Source organism: Pristis pectinata, chromosome 34, assembly GCF_009764475.1.
Source record: "Pristis pectinata isolate sPriPec2 chromosome 34, sPriPec2.1.pri, whole genome shotgun sequence".
NCBI lineage: Eukaryota > Metazoa > Chordata > Chondrichthyes > Rhinopristiformes > Pristidae > Pristis > Pristis pectinata.
In genome coordinates this window covers 2,537,406-2,556,400 of record NC_067438.1, presented here as the reverse complement: position 1 = coordinate 2,556,400, position 18,995 = coordinate 2,537,406, and positions in this window count along the sequence as shown.

The following is an 18,995-nucleotide window of genomic DNA, read 5'->3' as shown; positions in this document are numbered from 1 at the left end:
GAAGGGTGGTTCCTGCAAGATGCAGTGATGCACTTCGGGCATCAGGGCCGGTAGTGGAGAAGGAAGTCGTCCAACCTGTGCTTGTGCCGAATACTCTATAATCCCAAGCAAGATACTGGTGAACCTCTTCATCAATCTCTGCAAAGTCTCCACAATCGTCCTGTAACACGACGACCAGAACTGCGCACAATACTCCGTGTGGCCTAACCAAAGTGTGATCCCTCTGCAACATGACTTCCCGACGTAAATCCTCAGCAGCCTTGCCGGTGAAAGCCGTACGTCCTTTCATCACTTTATCTCATTACGTTGCCAGTTTCATGGACTTTCACACCAAGATCCTTCTACACATCAATGCCGGACAGGGTCCTGCCATTTACTATCTAATTTCTTCTTGCATTTGATCTCCCGAAGTGCAACGCCTCACATTAGTCCGGATTATGTTACATCTGCCATTTCTTTGTCCACATTTCCAACTGGTCTATATCCTGCTGAGACATTTGACATCATTCCCCACCATCTATCACTCCGCCAATCTTTGTGTCGTCTGCAAACTTACTCATCGGTCAACTTGAATTTCCGTCCGAAACATTCACCTATGTGCATATCACAAACAACAGAAGTACCAGCACTGATACCCTGAGGAACATCACTGGTCACAGACATCTGTCAGCATGACAGACCTCCACCACTTATCTCTGTCTTCTATGGCCAAGCCAACTGTGAATCCAATCTACCAGATTTCCATGGGTCCCATGTGCCTTAATCTTCTGGATCAGATGACCATGAGAGACATTGCAGAAAGCTTTACTAAAATCCATGTATACGTCATCCACCATGCTGCGCTCATCAGTTATCTTCGCCACTCAAAAAACTCAATCAAGTTTGTAAGACATGACCTGCCCTGCCAAAAGCCAAACCGATTATCCCTAATATGTCTGTATTTTTTCCAAATGGGAGTATATCCTATCCCTAAGAATCTGCTCCAATAATTTCCCTACCACTGATGTGTAATTTCCCGGTTTGTCTCTATTGCCCTTCTTCAACAGAAGTAAAACATTGGCTATTCTCCTGTTCTCTTAGAGATCGCCCGTGTCTAAGAGGATGCAAAGATCTCTGTCAGGGCCTCCGCAATATCTTTTCTTGCTTCTCTCAATAACCTGTGTTGGATCGCATCAGGCCCTGGGCAATCCACTTTTATGTTCTTCCGGAGACTCAACACCTCCTCCCTATTGATGTAAACATGCCCTAGAATATCAGCCTGCCACTCCCAGGCATAAATACCCTTCTTTGTCCTTGAATGGTACTACACTCTCCTTAATTACTTGTTTAAATGTACGTATAAAATGCATTGGGGTTCTCTTTAATCCTACTCGCCAGTGACATTTCATGGCTCTTTTATCCTCCGATCCCATTTTTAAGTTCTAACAAGAGCAGTGTGTCAGATTGAGGAGAAGGAAAATGATTGGTCAAGTAAGTCTGAAAGGAAGGGTGGGCAGGACCATCTTCATGTACATGATGCAGCTGATGGGGTGATATGTACTTATTTCAATACAAGGCAAGGCAAGGCAGACGAATTAGGGGCAGAGATTAGTTCAGGGAAATACAGCGATGTAGCCAGTACATCGACTTGGTAGGAAAACGGCGGGAGTGGCCACACAACGTTCCGGGATTCAGATGTTAAAAGAACGATCTGGAGAGATGTTATCGCAGTCGGAGTTATGTCAAATAGCCTATGGGTGTTGGGAGGATAATCTGCTGGCGAGGAAGAGATATTGGGAGCCAGCGGACAAGAAGCAGAGTGAAGGAAGGTCATGTAATTGACACCTGCTCCGCCGAGACAGCTTACGGTCCTGTCAGCTATCTCATTACAAGACATCGCAATGAGTGCACTCCGGAGAACAGAACAAGCAGGTGGCGGTGTTTGCGAACTGACATCTTGCAAAAAAGAATATTTGATTGATTACAAAGTTCAAATAAACACTCCAGTAATTAAGGAACCAAATGGTTAAAATAATTTTGGGATGGCTCCAGCAAGAAGTTGAAGAAACATATACCGTCTGCATAAGGGCTGAAATTACAGCTGTGTAAATGGCAATAAAGGGGCAAGCAAAGAGCAATGTTTGGAATCAATGCCATGAAATGTGTGAAAAAGATGCCTTATGGGACTTCTGAGACCAACCACTGAAGAAGCCCCTGACTCCGGGACCCAAAGAAGAACTCGCCAAGATCGAAACCCGCCAGGTACATCAAGACTCGTAATATGTGAATATAAGTAGTGGGTTTTGGAAGTTGTGCAAGCGATCTAAAGAGTTTTGCACTTATGAGTTATGGAATTAAATAATGAATGAGACTTGTTTGAAACTACGCAGTGAATCTTTGAGTTGGTTGAATCAATCGTGATTAATACAAACGTACAGTTGTTGGGCAAAGCTGGCGTGTTTTGTCGTGTGTGCAGTTAACTGGCAACTACGTAAAATAGGTAAGGAAGTTGCTCTACTGATCAGAAAGAAGTCACGGCTGCACTTAGAGATACCCTGGAGGGCTCACCCGGTGACGCAATGAGGCTGGAGCTCAGGAATAAGCAATGTGTAGTCATTGTCGTGTGATTATATTGCTGACCTCCAAATAGCTTGATAAAGATAGAAAAACAGACATGTTTGCAGATTATGGAAACATGTAAAAGGAACAGGGCATTTGTCGTGGGTGACTTTAGTTCCCCAATATTGACTGCTTTCGTTCTAAAGGTTAAGATGGGGCAGAGCTTGCCAGGGGCGTCAAGGAGGGTTTCTTGACGGAGTAGATAGATAATCCAACCAGGGAAGGGGGCCATAGGTGGTGTTGTAGTTGAGAAATAAGCCTGTCCAAGCAATCGATATTCAGTGCCAGAACATGTTGGAAAAAGTGATCAGAATTCCTCCGTTTTCAGATTGTTATACATAAGGATAGAATTGGTCCAGGGGTTGGTGGTGGAGAGTGCTGAATTGAGGAAAGGCTAATTATAATACGTGGTGGGGAAAGTAGATTGGAAGCGGCTGTTATTTGGTAAGTGCACATCTGACATATGGGGGTCGTTTAAAAGCCAGCTGGTCAGAATTACGGACGAACGTGTTCTTGTGGGGAAGAATGACAAAGTGTGGTAAGGTTCAGGAACCCCGATAATGGGAGATGTTGCATATTTGATGAAAACGAAAAAGGAAGCTGAAACCGGACAGGGCCTTTGTTGAATGTAAAGGGGGCAGGATATAACTTTTTAATGTAATACCATAGAACCATACAGCACAAAACAGGCCCTTCGGCCCACCATGTTGTGCCAAGGCACTTTATACATACATTAGAAAAAGAGGGAGATTGGAGAGAGGGTAGAACCACTCAAGGGCAAAGGAGGGAATTTATGCCTGGAACCAAAGCAAATGAGCGGGTACTAAACGAGTACACATCGGTAGTCACCACAGAGAAAGACATTTAGTATAGCTAGATCAGGGAGAGTATGCTCATATTTTAGTGCATGCTGATGTCAAGGAGGAGATCTTGAAAAACATAAAGATGCTAAGTTCCTAGGGCTGGGTAGGATCTAACTCATGTTACAGAGAGAAGTAAAAGATTTTTGGGGCCTTGTCAGGAAACTTTGTGTTCTCTTTGGTCATAAGCGAAGTCTCAGATGACCGGAGAATAGCCAATGTTGTTCCTCGATTTAGGAAGGAAATTAGAAAATTAGAGGACAGTGATCCTTTCTTAGAGATAGCATCTGCTCGCATCGGAAAAGGCATAGACTTATTAGGGATGGCCAGTGCGACTTTGTGGAGGTCATGCCTTACAAACGATTGAATGTTTTGAGGAGGTGACAAAGATGACTGATGAGCAGATGAGGCCTATCGAATCCCTGGAGACTTAGTAAATTGGATTTAAAATTGGCATGGCAATCCGAGACAGAGGATTGTAATGAGGGGTCTGCTAGATGTCTGTGCCCAGTGGTGTTCCGTAAGCTGGAGATAGAGGAGCAGATATGTGGACAGATCATCGAAAGATGACAGCAAGAAGGTTGTTGTAGTTGGTGACTTCAACTTCCCCAATATTAACAGGGACTTCCTCTGTGCAAGAGATATATACAGTGCAGAATTTGAGAGGTTCTTTCAAGTGGGGTTGTTGTAAATGTCTGTGGTTTGTCCAACTAGAGGAGGAACGATATCGGCATGGTATTGGGAAATGAACCTGGCCAGGTAACTGGCGTTCAATGCGAGAGCATTTTGGGAAAAGTGATCGCAGCTCCTTAAGATAGTTATGAATGAGGGAAAAGTGATGTTGGAGCAAAGTACTAAATTAGAGAAGTACAAATTACAACATTATTAGGCAGCAGCCAGGGAGGGTAAATTGGGAGCAGCTGTTGTTGGGCAAGTCCGCATCTGACATATGGGAGTCGTTTAAAGACCAGATAGTCACAGTTCAGGACCAACATGTTCCACTAAGGAAGGAAAAGGGAGGGAATCTTGGATGATGAGACAAATTGTATATTTAGTCGAAAAGAAAAAAAGAAAACAGGTGGCAGGTTTAGGAAGCTGAAATCATACCGTGCTCTTGAGGAATATAAACAAAACAGGCAGGAACTGAATCCGGGATTTAGCAGGGCCAAAAAGCGTTATTAAATGTCATCGGCAAGGAGAATTTTACACAAACATTAAGACAAAAGGATAACAAGTGACTGTAGGACCACTTAAGGTTAAAGGAGGGAAAATGTGCTCAGAGTCTTGAGGATGTGGGCGAGGTACTAAGGGAGTACTTTGCATCTGTAATCACATGGAAGATGGTCAAATTAGTGTGGGCATACTAATATTCTCGGGCACTTTGAGATCAAGAAGGACATGGTGTTGGATCTCTTGAACAGCATTAAGGTGGATAAGTCCCCAGTGCCTGCAATGATCCATACTGCTTTGAAGTCTGAAGACTAAAGCCGGGTTTATTGTCATAATCACAAGTACATGGGGACACAGGTAAAATGAAAAACTCACTTTCAGCAGCATCACAGGCACATAGCATGCGAGATACAACATTCAAATGATTCAGAGAGACAAGAGAGGAGATTGCTGCGGCCTTAATGAAGATCTTTGTGTCCTCTCTAGCTGCAGGCTAGTTCCCGAGGAACTGGATATCAGCTAATGTTGTTCCTTTGTTTAAGAATGGAAATAGGGATAACCCAGGGAATTATAAAATGGTGAACTTTACATCCGATGTTTGGGAAGAAATTGGAGAAGACTCTTTGCGATGGGATTTACTCGCATTTGGAAAAGCATTGGCTCGTTAGGGACAGTCAACGTGGCTTTGTGCTTGGTAGATCATGTCTTACAAGCTTGATCGAGATTTTTGAGGAGGTGATGACGGTGGTTGACGAGGGCAGGGCTGTTGAAACTGTCTACATGAACTTTATTAAGGCATTTGACAAGATCCTTTGTGGTAGGTTGAACCTGAAGATTAATATGCAAGGCATCCACAGTTATTTGGTAGGTTGGATTCAGAATTAGCTTGCCCATTGAAGACGGAGAGTATTGGTGGTAGGGTATTATCCTGACGGGAGGTCCGTGCCCAGTGGTGTTCCGCAGGGATCAGTGCTGGGACCTATGATGCTTGTGATAAATATAAATGACTTGGATGAAAATTTAGCTGGGTTGGTTGGTAAGTCTGGAGACAACAGAAAAATTGGGGACTGTGCAGAAGGTTGTCAAAACATACAGCAGGTCATAAATCAGTTATGGATATGGGCAGAGAATGGCAGAAGAGTTTAATCCCTGCAAGGGGGAGGTGTTGAATTTTGGAAGGTCAAATGTAAGGGGAAACTATACAGTTAATGGTAGGACCCTTAACAGCATTGTGTACAGAGGGATATTGGGGAGGAAACCCATTGCTGGTGGGTTAGGTGCTGGAAGGAACGTGTAGTTTCCTGTCAGTCGATTATAAAATGCATGCTTTGCATCCAGTTAATAAGACAAAGAACTTGTTTAATTTTTACCTCGCTTTATGGCATCAAACGTTCCTCTCAACGCTGTGTTCAACAAATAGGGATGATCGAATTTTTCAATCGCCAGGACACCATCAGAGACTGCCAATTTCTGATCATCCTCACCAATCCTGCAAATAGTAAACATTAAGCAAATATTATTTTAATTTCAACGATTTTATGATCTATTTTCCAAAACGATGCAGAGTTTCAATCTCACCTTCTCTCCGGGCGAGCTTCTTCCTGAAATATATAAAAACACACAGCTCAGTTGATTGAGACTGACCGTCCAAATCCCGTCAGCGAGATTTTAGGCCAAATTGGTACAAGCTGCTGAAAAGTCCCAGCTCTCACTGCTGCAGACACACTTGTGCAACCAGCAGGTTGCAGACGAGGTACAGAACTGCGGGAGAATGTGTAAGGGCGGTGGGAGGATGTTCAAGGAGCAACAAACAATCTGCCGGAAGAACTCAGCAGGTCAAGCAGCATCTGTGGTAGGAAATGAATTGTCGCTGTTTCGGGTCAAAACCCCGCATCAGGAAAGACTGGAAGTATCAAGGAAAGATTCTGAGGCGATTGCTGGACTGAGGAGGGGTGTAAGATGACAGGCAGGTACTGCCTGGCAGGGGAGGTGAGCGGGGGTGGCGTGGTAAGATGGTGGCTGGTGAATGATGGATGGAGGCAGACAAAGAGAGAGAGAAATGTGGGTAAACAGGTGGGTGAGAGGGCAGAAGGGTGGAGACAGCGGCTGCAGGGAGATAAGCAGGAACAGAATGCACTACCAGTGCTGGATTCCCGTGAGTATAGGAAGTGATAATGCCACCCATTAGGGGAGAGGTAAGCGGCGGTTGGAACCAGATTTTGGGGTGGGGGCGGGGGGAGAATGTTTATGATAATTATGCATTATCTGATAGGATGCAACCTGCAGGAAAGCCCGAACAGGCTGGGGATATTACCTGGATACAATGTCAAAGTTGGTCAGACGGAGCAGTGTACATTATCACTGGATTTGATAAAGTGGCCGAGGAGAAAGTGTTTCTACTTCCGGGGTAACCAGAACTCTTAGGAAATTGTGTGATTTATTCATCAACAAGTTGTTAAGATTTCAGAAAAGGAATGTGGAACTCGCTCCTTCAGGACTAACTGAAGGGCTCAGTGTGTGAAGCTGGATAAACACATGAGGGACCATGGAATTCATGGCATTGTTGATAGGTGTGGTGAGTAGGATGGGTGAAGGGCTGTGCGGAGCAGAGAAACTGACAGGACAGATTAGCTGCATGGATGATCGGTGGAGTAGAATGAGATGTAATTCTATGTTGAACATGATTGAAAAACAGACCGCGCAAATTACAACTAAAGGCGAAACAAGGCTGAAGGGAACCGGATGGAGATGATAAATCAGTTTGTGTAACACCCAGGAATTCAACGTTAGGTCCCACTCACAGACACGAGCATCTCATAACCACCACACAAGACAGTCACCGCGTGTTAAAAACAAAATGATGCAGTAACAATCAGTCCTCGACCCGAAACGTCAGCCATTCTATGCCTGCAAACATGCTGCTTCACCCTCTGAGTTCCTCCAGCAGACTTCTTGTTGAATTATTTGCGAAATGCTGAATTTATCTCAAACTAAAGTGTAGATGCTCACCTTCAGAAAGATCACATTGTCTTTTTGATTCATTCGTTCCTGCAACTTTGAGAGTTTCCCCTGAATAGAACCAATATTCTCTTGGATCTCTAGAAGCCTTTTCTCCATTGGATTTAGAACCCTCTCCTCTTCTTCCCTGAGATCTCTGAGTAAGCGCTGCTCCTTCTCAGTGAGAATCTGGCGCAGTTCAGCAAATTGGGATGTGATGTGGGACTGAAGGCTGTGTGACTGTTCCTGTCAGATGAAAGATGAAGACTAATATTGTCGAGCATGAAAGGAAACAAAGCGACACAAGAGCAGGAAACTAAAACTAAAGACCTCACCCGGACTCCACAAATTTTCTCTTTGGGTTGCTGTTCCATTTCCTCCATTGCTAATTTCATTTTTGTGAGAGATTCCAAGGAAGATTTCACCTGAACCTGGAATTGGGGGTCAGATTGAGAGAGCAGTAGAATTAGACAATTAGAAAGCAAATAACTGATCATGTGATCGGAATCTGTTTGTTTTTACCTTGTAGATTTCAACAGCTTCTTTAATGGGCAGGAAGCGGTGCTCTCTGTGTTCCCGCGCATCTCTGCAAATCACACAGATCAATTTCTTGTCAGTTTCACAAAACAGCTTCAGTTCTTCCTGATGTTCCTCGCAGTGGTTTACTTTCATTCTCTGTCGGATTCAGGTTTAGTTTTCGAGCTTTCTCAGACAAATTTGCTAAGGCCCGATTTGCTCTGAGGGTGTGGTCCACAAACTCCCGTCTACATTCCGGGCAGGAGTTTCTCTCCGCACTTTCCCAACACGGTGTGATACAGGAGCGGCAGAAGTTGTGTCCACACTCCAGTGACACCGGATGAGTGAAGAAATCCGGGCAGATGGGACAAATTATCTCCTCGGTCCAACTCTCGACTTTGTTTGTCGAAGCCATCTTAAATCTTGGCATTTCCGCAATCAAAATCCTTTCACTTTCGTGGGTTTGCTGAAATCTTGCAGTACGCGCTGCAACACCTGGTGGGTGAATGGTGTACTAAGTGTTATAATTTTCCTTCAAGTATTCTGAGTTAAGCGTCCCTGGCAGCTTCCAACTAATTGCAGGCGAGAAAGTGGTTGATAAGACAGTAAGCAAGGCTCAATATGACTGAAGCGGGAAAGGAGAGCATCGGGCTGTCGAAAGTCGGACAGAAACCGGCTGGGATTAAATGAAGTTGTCCAGAACTGGAGTGTGAGATGACGGTGAAATATAAATTGATAAAATTAGTAAAATAATTTCTGTAATAAAACAGAGGACCTGTAGAGATTATTGTGTTGCAAGGTGAGAGATACAATGTGGATAACTCAGCTGTGGCTGCAGAAAAACACAGCATTGAAGATTATACCTCACCGGTTGAAACACATTTAAATTCTCGGTGAGATCAGTCCTTATTCTCACTGCCCATTTTGTGAAGCAGCTTCTTGACTTCAGCCCTTTACGGCTCAGATCTAATGCAAGACCCAGCTGTCTCTTGTCCTGAACTGAGCACCCAAGTGGAAACGGTTTCCCCTCTGTTTGCTCGGTAAACCGCGACAGCCCAGACAGCAGGAACGCGGGCAGCTTGTACCACAGCGACTCGGTCCACAAGACGGGTTTAGCCGTTGTCAGCGAGCCATTGCATCGTTGTCCAGGGTGGTGGGCGCTGCTGCGGCTGAACTAACTCTCACTTACCGAGTGTTTCCAGAGAGCTAAATTAAAGGTTCCTGTGGTTTCTGGAATTCCTAGAGGTTGGTGGCTTCCTCGCGTGTCAGAAGTCACTGGGAAAACAGCTGGCGGAGCTCTGGTCCGTCCACACGTTCCGAGGAGAGGAATGAGCCTCGCCCTTCGTTTGCATCACCATTATCGCCGTCTCCTGCTGTGTCAGCTGGCAACCTCGGGTAGATCCATATGAAGCAATAACTCCAACTGGGACACAAGCAGTGGTCCAACCGCTGTGCAGAAAGGAGATCGGCAATAGGTTTCCTGGCCACAGATATCCTGGCGCAGAGTGACGGGTGCACTGGTTCCACACAATGGTCGAGCACCATCGAGGCCTCGGACGCAACTGAGCGGGTGCTGCATCTGTTCGGCATTCGAACCTGCCGCTCGTCTCGCCGTTCAGACGCCAGGATCAGAACAGCAGAGGAGGCCCCAGGCCTGACTGGGCCTGGGCTCTGACAGTGGCAGTGGGCTCGGGGCAGCAGAGGCAGGACAACCAGGATATATGGTTGGGTGGTGGAAGCGGGGCATCAGAACTGGCTCTGGGCGAACACGGAGACGTGACGGTAGGGAGAGAGTCAGTGTCCTGAGTTGGTGCAATGAAGCGGGATTCAGTTGCCAAACACCCAATTAGCAACGCCGTGCAATTGACTTCGGTGGCAAATACCCTGCAAGTTTCTATATGTTGGATTTTATTGTGCACCAAATATCTACCGTATTTCCTCCATTACCACAGTGACTACGCAGCGAGAAGTGGACCATTGGATGTCAATTCCTTTGGGAAATCCTGAGCTGATGTAAGGGGATGTTGCAATGCCAGTTGTTTCCTCAATCTCTGGATTGCTGACAGGCAGCACGGCAGCTGCATCCGCGGATGCCAGTGGTACAGATATAAACAAACCGACATTGGGTTAGAGAATCGTGGAGTTATACAGCACCGAAACAGGCCCTTTAGCCCGACCAATCCACGTCGATCAAGATGCCCATCTAAGATGGTCCCATTTTCCCGCGTTTGGCCCCTATCCCTCTAAACCTTTCCTATCCATGTACCCGTCCAAGTGCCTTTTAGATTTTGATATTCTACCTGCCTCAGCCACTGCCTCTGGCAGCTCGTTCGATATACAGGCCACCCTCTGGGTGAAAAAGTTGCCTGTTAGGTTCCCATTTAATCTCTCCCCTCTCACCTTAAACCTATGTCGTCTAGTTCTTGATTCCTCAACCCTGAAAGACTGTGTGCGTTCAACCAATCTACGCACCTCATGATTTTATGCAGCTCTGTCAGATTACCCCTCATTCTCCTACTTTCCGATGAATAAAGTCCTACCCTGCTCAACCTCTCTCCATAACTCAGACTCTAGTGTTCTGGCAATATCCTTGTTGATCTCCTCTGCACCCTTCCCAGATTAATGTCATATTTCCTATTGCAGTGACACCAAAACTGAACACAATATTCCAAAGGCGGCCTCTCCAACGTCTTATACAACTGATACATATCATCCCAACTTCTATACTCAGTGCTCTGACCCGTGATGGCCAGAGTGCCAACAGCCTTCTTTACCACTCTGTCTACCTGTGGCGCCATTTTCAGTGAACATGTTTTCTTTGGTCGCTCTGGTCTACAACATTCCCCAGGCCCTGCCATTCACTGTGGATGTACAACTTGATTTGTCTTAACAAAATGAATCACCTCATACTAAACTGAAATAAGCACCATTTGCCACTCCTCTGCCCAGTTACCCACCTCAAATCCCCCTGATAACCATCTTCACTGTCTACAACACTACCTATTTTAGTATCATCTGCAAAATTACTAACCATACCTGTACATTCTCATCCAAATCGTTGCCATAGATGACAAATAGCAATGGGCACAGTACCGACCCCTGGGGAACACCACGAGCCACGGGTCGTCATTCAGAAAAACGCCATCACCTTGTGCTTCCTACCACCAAGCCAATTTTGTATCCAATTAGCTAGCTCTCCCTGGAAGTCTACCATGCGAAACCTTATCAAAGGCGTTACTACGATCTGTATAGACTACATATACCGCCCTGCCATCATTGATCTTCTTGGTTCCTTCTTCAAAAAAACTCGATCAAATTCATGAGACATGATCTCCCACACACAAAGCCATGGTGACTGTCGCTAATAAAACCCTGTCTTTTTAAATGCATGTGTATCTTATCCCTCAAAATTCCCTCCAGTAAGTTAGCTACCACAAATGTTAGACTTACTGCTCTATATTTCACATCCAGAGTTGCCACCTGATCAGGCTCCTGGGATTTATCAGTTTTCATGCGTTTTAAGACATCCATCAGCTCCTCTGCTGTTAAGCAGACTATCTGTAAGACTTTCTCATTAACTGTCTCAAGTTCTGAAGTCTTCATGTCTTTCTCCACGGTAAAAACTGAGAAGAAATACGCATTAAGGACCTCGCCCATCTCCCGAGGCTCCACTCATGGATGTCCACCTTGGTCGTTGCGGGGCCTGATTCTCTCCCTAGTTACTCTTTTCTCCTTAATATACTTAAAATATTTATGGATTCCACTTAATGTTCTCTGCCAAAGCTATCTCGTGCCCCCTTTTTGCTTTTCTAATTTCCTTCTTGAGTGTACTCTGCATCCCTTATACTCCTCCAGGGACTCACTTGATCCCAACTGTCTGTACCTGACACATGCCTCCTTCTTCTTCCTGACCAGAGCCTCAATATCCTTCCTCATCCCGGGTTCTGCCAGCTTTGTCCTTCACTCCAACAGGAACAAGTAGACTTTGAACTGTCGTTACCTCACGTTTAAAAGCCTCCCACTTGCCAGACATCCCTTTGCCCGCACAAAATGCTCCAATCAACTTTTGCAAGTTCCTGTCTTATACCGACAAAACTCGCCTTGCCCCAATTTAGAACTTAAGGACCAGATCTGTTCTTTTCTATAACTAATTTAAAACTAATAGAACTATAATTACCCGTCCCAAAGTGTTGCTTCACTAACACCTCACTCAGCTGTCCTGCTCTATTTCCCCAGAACATATCAAGCTCTGCCCTCTCCCGAGGAGACCCTTCAACGCTTTGCATGAGGAAATTTTCCTTAACGAACTTCCTCCACCCCATTTAAGCCATCAGCACTATGGCAGACCCAGTCTATATTATGGAAGTCCCCAATCACGACAAATCAATTATTCTTGCAACTTTCTGCAGTCTCCCGGTACATTCGTTCCTCTAATTCCCGTATAGTATTCGGGGAACTATAGTACAATCCCACCAAGATGATCATCCCCTTCTTATTTATGAGTTCCACGCATAAAGCCTGACTGGATGATCTCACGGTAATTTCATCTCTAAATACTCCGGTGATGTTCTCCTTAATCAGAAATGTAACCGGTCCAGCCCCTCCCCCTTTGCTCCACCTCTATATCCCGCCTACCACACCTGTACCCTGGAACATTTATCTGCCAGTCTTTCTGTGGTTGAAGCCTTTCTTCTTCAATACATGCCCAGACCTTCTGTGATCCTCATTGGCTCTCCGATAAGCCATTTTCCGACTTTAAAACACTCATTGTTTGTTTCTAATCTTCTGAATGCTGCATCTCCCTGTCAGTGGAACCTCCTTCAACCCCAACAAACTCAGAAATCTTTGCACACCTCCAAATCCGGCCTCTTGATCAATCCCACTATATTAGTCTACATTCTTTACCCCTTTGATCTCACCCCCAATCATTTATTGTCGATGCCTTCCACTGCCGTAAGCGCAATAAACTGCAATGATTTATCAACACGAGATGATTTTATTTTCCTGGAGGGGATGCGGGTCTCACTGGCCATTCTACCAGATAATATCCTTTCCCAATTGCCATTAAGCTGCTTGTTGTTACCTTAAAAAGTTAGCCACATATCTGGAGTCACGCAAGGGGTCGGACAGTTGAAGACAATAGGATTCTTTCCCTGAAGAACGTTCGTGAGACGTTGGAGTTTTGTTGACACCGATCGCGGTCACCCTTACTAATTTCCCGATTTGCTTAACAAACTGAATTCACTCCGCTCTGCTGAATTTGAACTTTTGATACTCAGTCCAGGAGGATGGATTTAAGTCCAGAAATTTTACTACTCTGCTCCTGTATCCAGAAAACAGTTCCAGAGCATTTTACTGATGACTCGGATGAGAGAGCATCAGAAGAAAAAAACACTCTAGTGCTTGAAGTGAGACACGTGAGGAGGACTGTGGTTGTCGCAGGTCAATCAGTCCAACTTCAGGACATCACTGCTGGAATTCCTCGGTGCAGTCATCCTCAGCTGCTTCATCCTGGATTTTCCATCCGACCGAAGGTCCGAAATGTGAATGCTCACTTGTAATTTCACAATGTTCAATTCCGTTGCTCACTTCTAAGCGAAGAGGCAACCCGTGACTGCACGTGTTTTTTTAATTCTAATTCACTGGGAGGATCTGGTTGCCTTTGGGCAGTTCAATGTGCAATGTCCATCCCAAAATGCTCTTGAGAATGGTGATTACTCGGGTGAAGGAGCTGGCTCATTAACTTCCATACGCGCCTTAGTCATGGAGGGAAGCCATGCTAACTCACTGAGTAATCCCTTCAACCCTATTCTACCATTTGTTTCCGCAAAGCCGGTTCTCTCTTTCTCATTTACACCCACTGATTCTTCCATCGCTAACCTCCACTGGGAGTGAGCTACAGAAGTCACGCAACCTAACAACCAGCAGATGCGGGTGAAAACTGGAACAGCCGATGGTAATTCCGAGGTTCAGAAGCTTAGGGCACATGGGATCCAAGGAGTGTTGGTAAACTGGATCCAAAACTGCATTGGTGATAGAAGGCAGAGGGTAGTGGTCGAGAGGTGTTTTTCTGACTGGAAATCTGTAACCAGCTGAGTACCGCAGGGATGGTGCTGGGACCTTTGCTGTTTGTCACATATATGAATGACTTGGATGAGAATGTAGTGGAGCTGATTAGGAAGTTTGCTGATGACACAAACATTGTTGGAGTAGTAGACAGCGAAGAAAGTTGTGACGGGATACAGAGCGACACAGATCAGTTGGAAATACCGGCGGAACGGTGGTGGATGGAATTTAATCTGGACAAGTGTGAGGTAATGCACATCAAATACAGGACATATACGGTAAATAGTAGGGACCATAGAAGCGTTGTTGTACAGAGGAAATCTGAGGTGCAAGTTCATAGCTCCCTGAAAATGGCGACACGAGTAGATACGACAGAAAAGAAGGTATCAGGAATGTTAGCCTTCACGAGCCGAGGCATTGAGTATAAGATTTGGGACATCATGTTGCAACAGTACAAATCACTGGCCAGAGTGAACTTGGTGTATTGTGTGTAGTTCTGTACAGCAATAGAAAGAGTGCAGAACAAATTTATCATGATGTTGCCTGGAATGAAAGGCGTTCTTATAAGGAGAGACTGGATAGGACACTGCAATATATGATACGATAGGAACAATTAAGAGACACTTAGATATGCATATGAATGTAAGGAGAATGGAAGGTTATGGACTGTGTAGAAGGGAAGGGTTAGACTGATCGTGGAGTAGGTTTATATAGGTCGGCACAGCATTGTGGTCCGAAGGGCCCGTACTATGCTGTACTGTTCTATGTTCTATGAAATTCACCCGGTCACAGCGAGAACGTGCAAACTTCGAATCGTCGGCGCCCAAGATCGCAAGCAAAGTTTCCTACAATGTATTTCGTGATTTTAAGACATCTCAAAGCATTACACATCCAATGATAATCTTCTAAAGGGTAGTTTAGTTCCAATCGTTTTCACCAGTCCCTCGGCATTGAGGATGACTTGCTTCCATTCAGGTTCCGTATGTTCTGAGGTGGCTGAGGAGGCAAATGTCGGAGGCACAGGTGGGACTGTGGATGCCGAATAGGGCAGATGGGTGATAGATTGGGAGTTGCTGCAATGATTGTTGGTGATAGCTCCCCGGTAGATTGAGGTGCCTACTGTGGGTAATACCAGAATCATACAATCACTGCTGCCTGGTAGACCATGATCTTAAGTAGAAGAAATGCATTCGCACAGCAAGCTCCTTAAAGCAACAGTGGGATAATCTCCAGGTAATCCACTTTTTGTCCTCAGATGATGTCTCACCCTCTAAACATTTCCAGTACTTTTTTTTAATTTCAGGCTTCCGGAATTTGTAGTTTCCTGCTCTTGCATTGCACATGCAGTCTGATTTATTCCTCCCGTTGGCAACTAGTCAAACTTTCCCAGTTTTGTGTATGCTGGACTATTGGAGTTTCACTGTAGTATCGCCAATAAAGCAACAACAAATTCCCAAACTGAAATGAATGCACTGATTATGTGATTAAACTGTTTTCAAGCTTTTTAATAGCGATTCAAAGTGAGGAGTAAACACGCGGGGCTCTGGCAGGTGGCGACGGCGTTTCCACATAGTTCTGAAGGAATGCACTCCTTGCCTGCAGGGGCAAGCACTCCCCGCAAGTCTAATAACAAGGTGCCACTTTCTGCTGATCCAGCTGAAAAACTACATACCCATCTCATTCAGCCTGTGATACAACTGCTGACTTCAGGCCCCAGCGCTGTCAAACATGACTTGGTTGCACATTGCTCTTAAACAGTTTATAGCGAGAAAGTTTACCTTGTCATTTTCAAACTGGCAATCAGCAACGTGTGTGGTGCTGGGGCCTCAAATCTCTATAATCTACATTCATGACTTAGATGAAGGAACCAAGTGTACTGAAAGCAAATTTGCTGTGAGGTGGGTTAGCAGGTTGCAGAGGAGGAGAGATGCCCAGCTGTTGCCAAGGGGCATAGAGAAGCAAGTGGAGCAAGGTGTTGGCGGATGGAGTATAGTGTTGCGGTGTTGCACAGTCATGCACTTTGGAAGGAAGGATGAAGATGCAAAGTATTATTTACATAGAGTGAGACTACAACATATTGCAGTACAAAGGAATCTGGCGCATGAGACACAAAGTTGGCAAATAACAAGAAAGGCAAAACAGAGTGTTGGCTTCTATTGCTCAGGATGTAGAGTGCAAAAGTTCAGAAATGTTGATGCAAATTTGCAGAGCCCTTGTGAGACAACAAAATATGTTTAATTTTGATCTTCAAGGGAAGATGATCAGGTTGGGTCTTTACTTATCGAAGTTTAGAACAATAGCAGGTGATCTTATTGAAACCTGCCAAATTCTGAGGGGTTTTCAGGTTGGATGCTGAGAGGATGTTCTCACTTGTGGACGCATCTAGAACAGAGAAGCATAGTTCTGGAATAAAGGGTTACCTGTTACAAATGGAGATAATGTAAGGGGTCATCAGTTACAAAAAGAGATGAGGACGGTGCCGACTCTTTGGAATTCTCTATCCCAGGGAGCTGTGAAGGCAGAATCACTGAATGCCCCTTTTCCAGAGATTTACTGATATTTGACCTACAGGGAAGTCAGCGGGTGGTGAGGGAGCAGGAGAGTGGCACTATGTCAGTTTGGATCAGCCATCACCTCATTACATGGTGGAACAAGCTCAAGGGGACACATGGCTTCCTCCTGCATCTGTTTCTGTTCTCACCTTCAACTCCCATGTGGAATTCCCCTGGGATTGGAGGGAACCACACATTGACCTGCTGCTCCCCCTTCAACGTCCAATGGAGAGCAACATTTAGTGAGTTTATTTTTGCAGAAACTAGTCTTACATAATCAGATTACCATCTATAGCCATTACTCCAAGTGAGATATTGGAACAATGCAATATTAACAATATTATCTGAACTCATATTTAACGAAAGCTTTAGGTTTTCCTTTTTAATAGAATAAGAGTTGACTCTGAATATCTCTGTTTGTGAAGAAGTCATTTCCAACGAGTAGTGTGATATGAATCAAACAAAAAACTGGGCAACGGTCCATTTAGAAATGAAGCGTCTCATGTATAGATTCTATTGAACTGTGAATTTACAGAGCTGCTTCAAAGAGCGGATTAAAGAGTGTGGACTGGGTGAGCGATTACAAATTAAGAGAATAGCCTTGAATAAAGACAGTGACGTTGACCGAATATGGAATTGCCCTTGTACAAGGAAGCACTACAAGTGATAGGGCTTTGATCATTGTTCCATATCATATTAATTCCATTGATGTCAATGGAACAGGAACTGCGCGTGTGCGACAGCAGATGATTCCATTTGGTTTGTCTCCCTCCCATCCTCTGAGCCACCCCTTTTCCCGTGTCTGAGCTGTAGGTTAATGAGGGTAAAGAAATCCTGAAAGGTGGGATATTAAGGATTTGAGGCCGGGGTACTCAACTGCAATATGATTTGGACTGGCAAATTCTCAGCGGTTCGGAGTTCTCCCCGTGGCCGCTCAGGCAGGGACTGAAGAAAGGGTAGAGTTTCTCGGTGAAAAGGTCAGTGAAGGTGTGGAGATGGGACATGTTGTCTGCATTGTAGAACGACACCTGCCCGCCCTCGTAGTCCAGGTACACCCCAATCTTCCTGGGCCTCACACTCGGCCGGAGGCGGGTGCGGGGCAAGGAGCCAGCTTTGTAATCGTTGCCATTCCTGAGCCACACGATCCAGTATCCGGCATGTGGGGCAGCGGTGATATCACCCTTCCTGTTGACAGACTCCTTCACCACTCCTACGTCCCACTCCGCACTCTCTCCCACCCCCACCTCCCAGTAATGCCTCCCGGACACAAATCCTTCGGAGCCCAGGACACAAAGAGAGGGATTAAACCTCTCTGGTGTGTCGGGTAGCTGCTGCTGTTTATTGGCATATCGTACGCTGGTCAGATCCTCCGAGACAATGAGCCAAGAGTGAGCTGTCTTCGGGTTCAACGTCACTGAAGCAGGAACTGGTACAGAGAGAAAACAAAACAGAAGGAAATAAGCAGTTGTTTGCCCAAGTGCTTCTTGCTGCATAGTAACTGAAACAAAATGCCAATTCTGCATATCAGAAATAAAACAACCCAAGGACTCCAAATGCCATCAATAGGTTAAGGGAATGGGCACAGATCTGGAAAATAGGGTCTAACGTTGGAAGCACAAAACTGGGCACTTTAGCAGGACAAAAATATTAAAGAAACCCCTCATAACCCAAGCTGATCCAATCTTTCCTCACAGACATAGCTTCTTCCAGTGCTGGCAACGTTGTCAATCTCCATGCATTCTCTCCAGTGCAATCATATCTTCACTGCACTGTGCGACAGGTCCTACTCAAGCCGTGGGCGAGTGTCGTGTGTAGTTTCAGCAGAACCACCTTGCATTTACATTCTATGCCTCAGCTGATAAGGAAGAGCATCCATACGCCTTTTATGACATGTCCTGTTCAAGGATCTGTGGATATACACAGCCACAGAGTTGCACAGTAACGGGCCATTCGACACACCACATCTGCGCCCACCTTTTTGCCTATCACTCCAAACCCTGCATTCGGACTGTATCTTTCCATGCACTCCCAAGATCCCCCGTTCCTTCATACCCAATATTCTGCTACTTATTGTATATTCTCTTGCCTTGTTTTGCACCTCTGTAAAAGCACACTTCTCTAGATTAACTGACATTTCCCAATTTCCAGCCCAACTGACCGGGTCATCTGTGTCTCCAGCCAGCCTAAGTATTTCCTTCTCCCAATCAACCACACGACAACTTTTATATCACCTGTA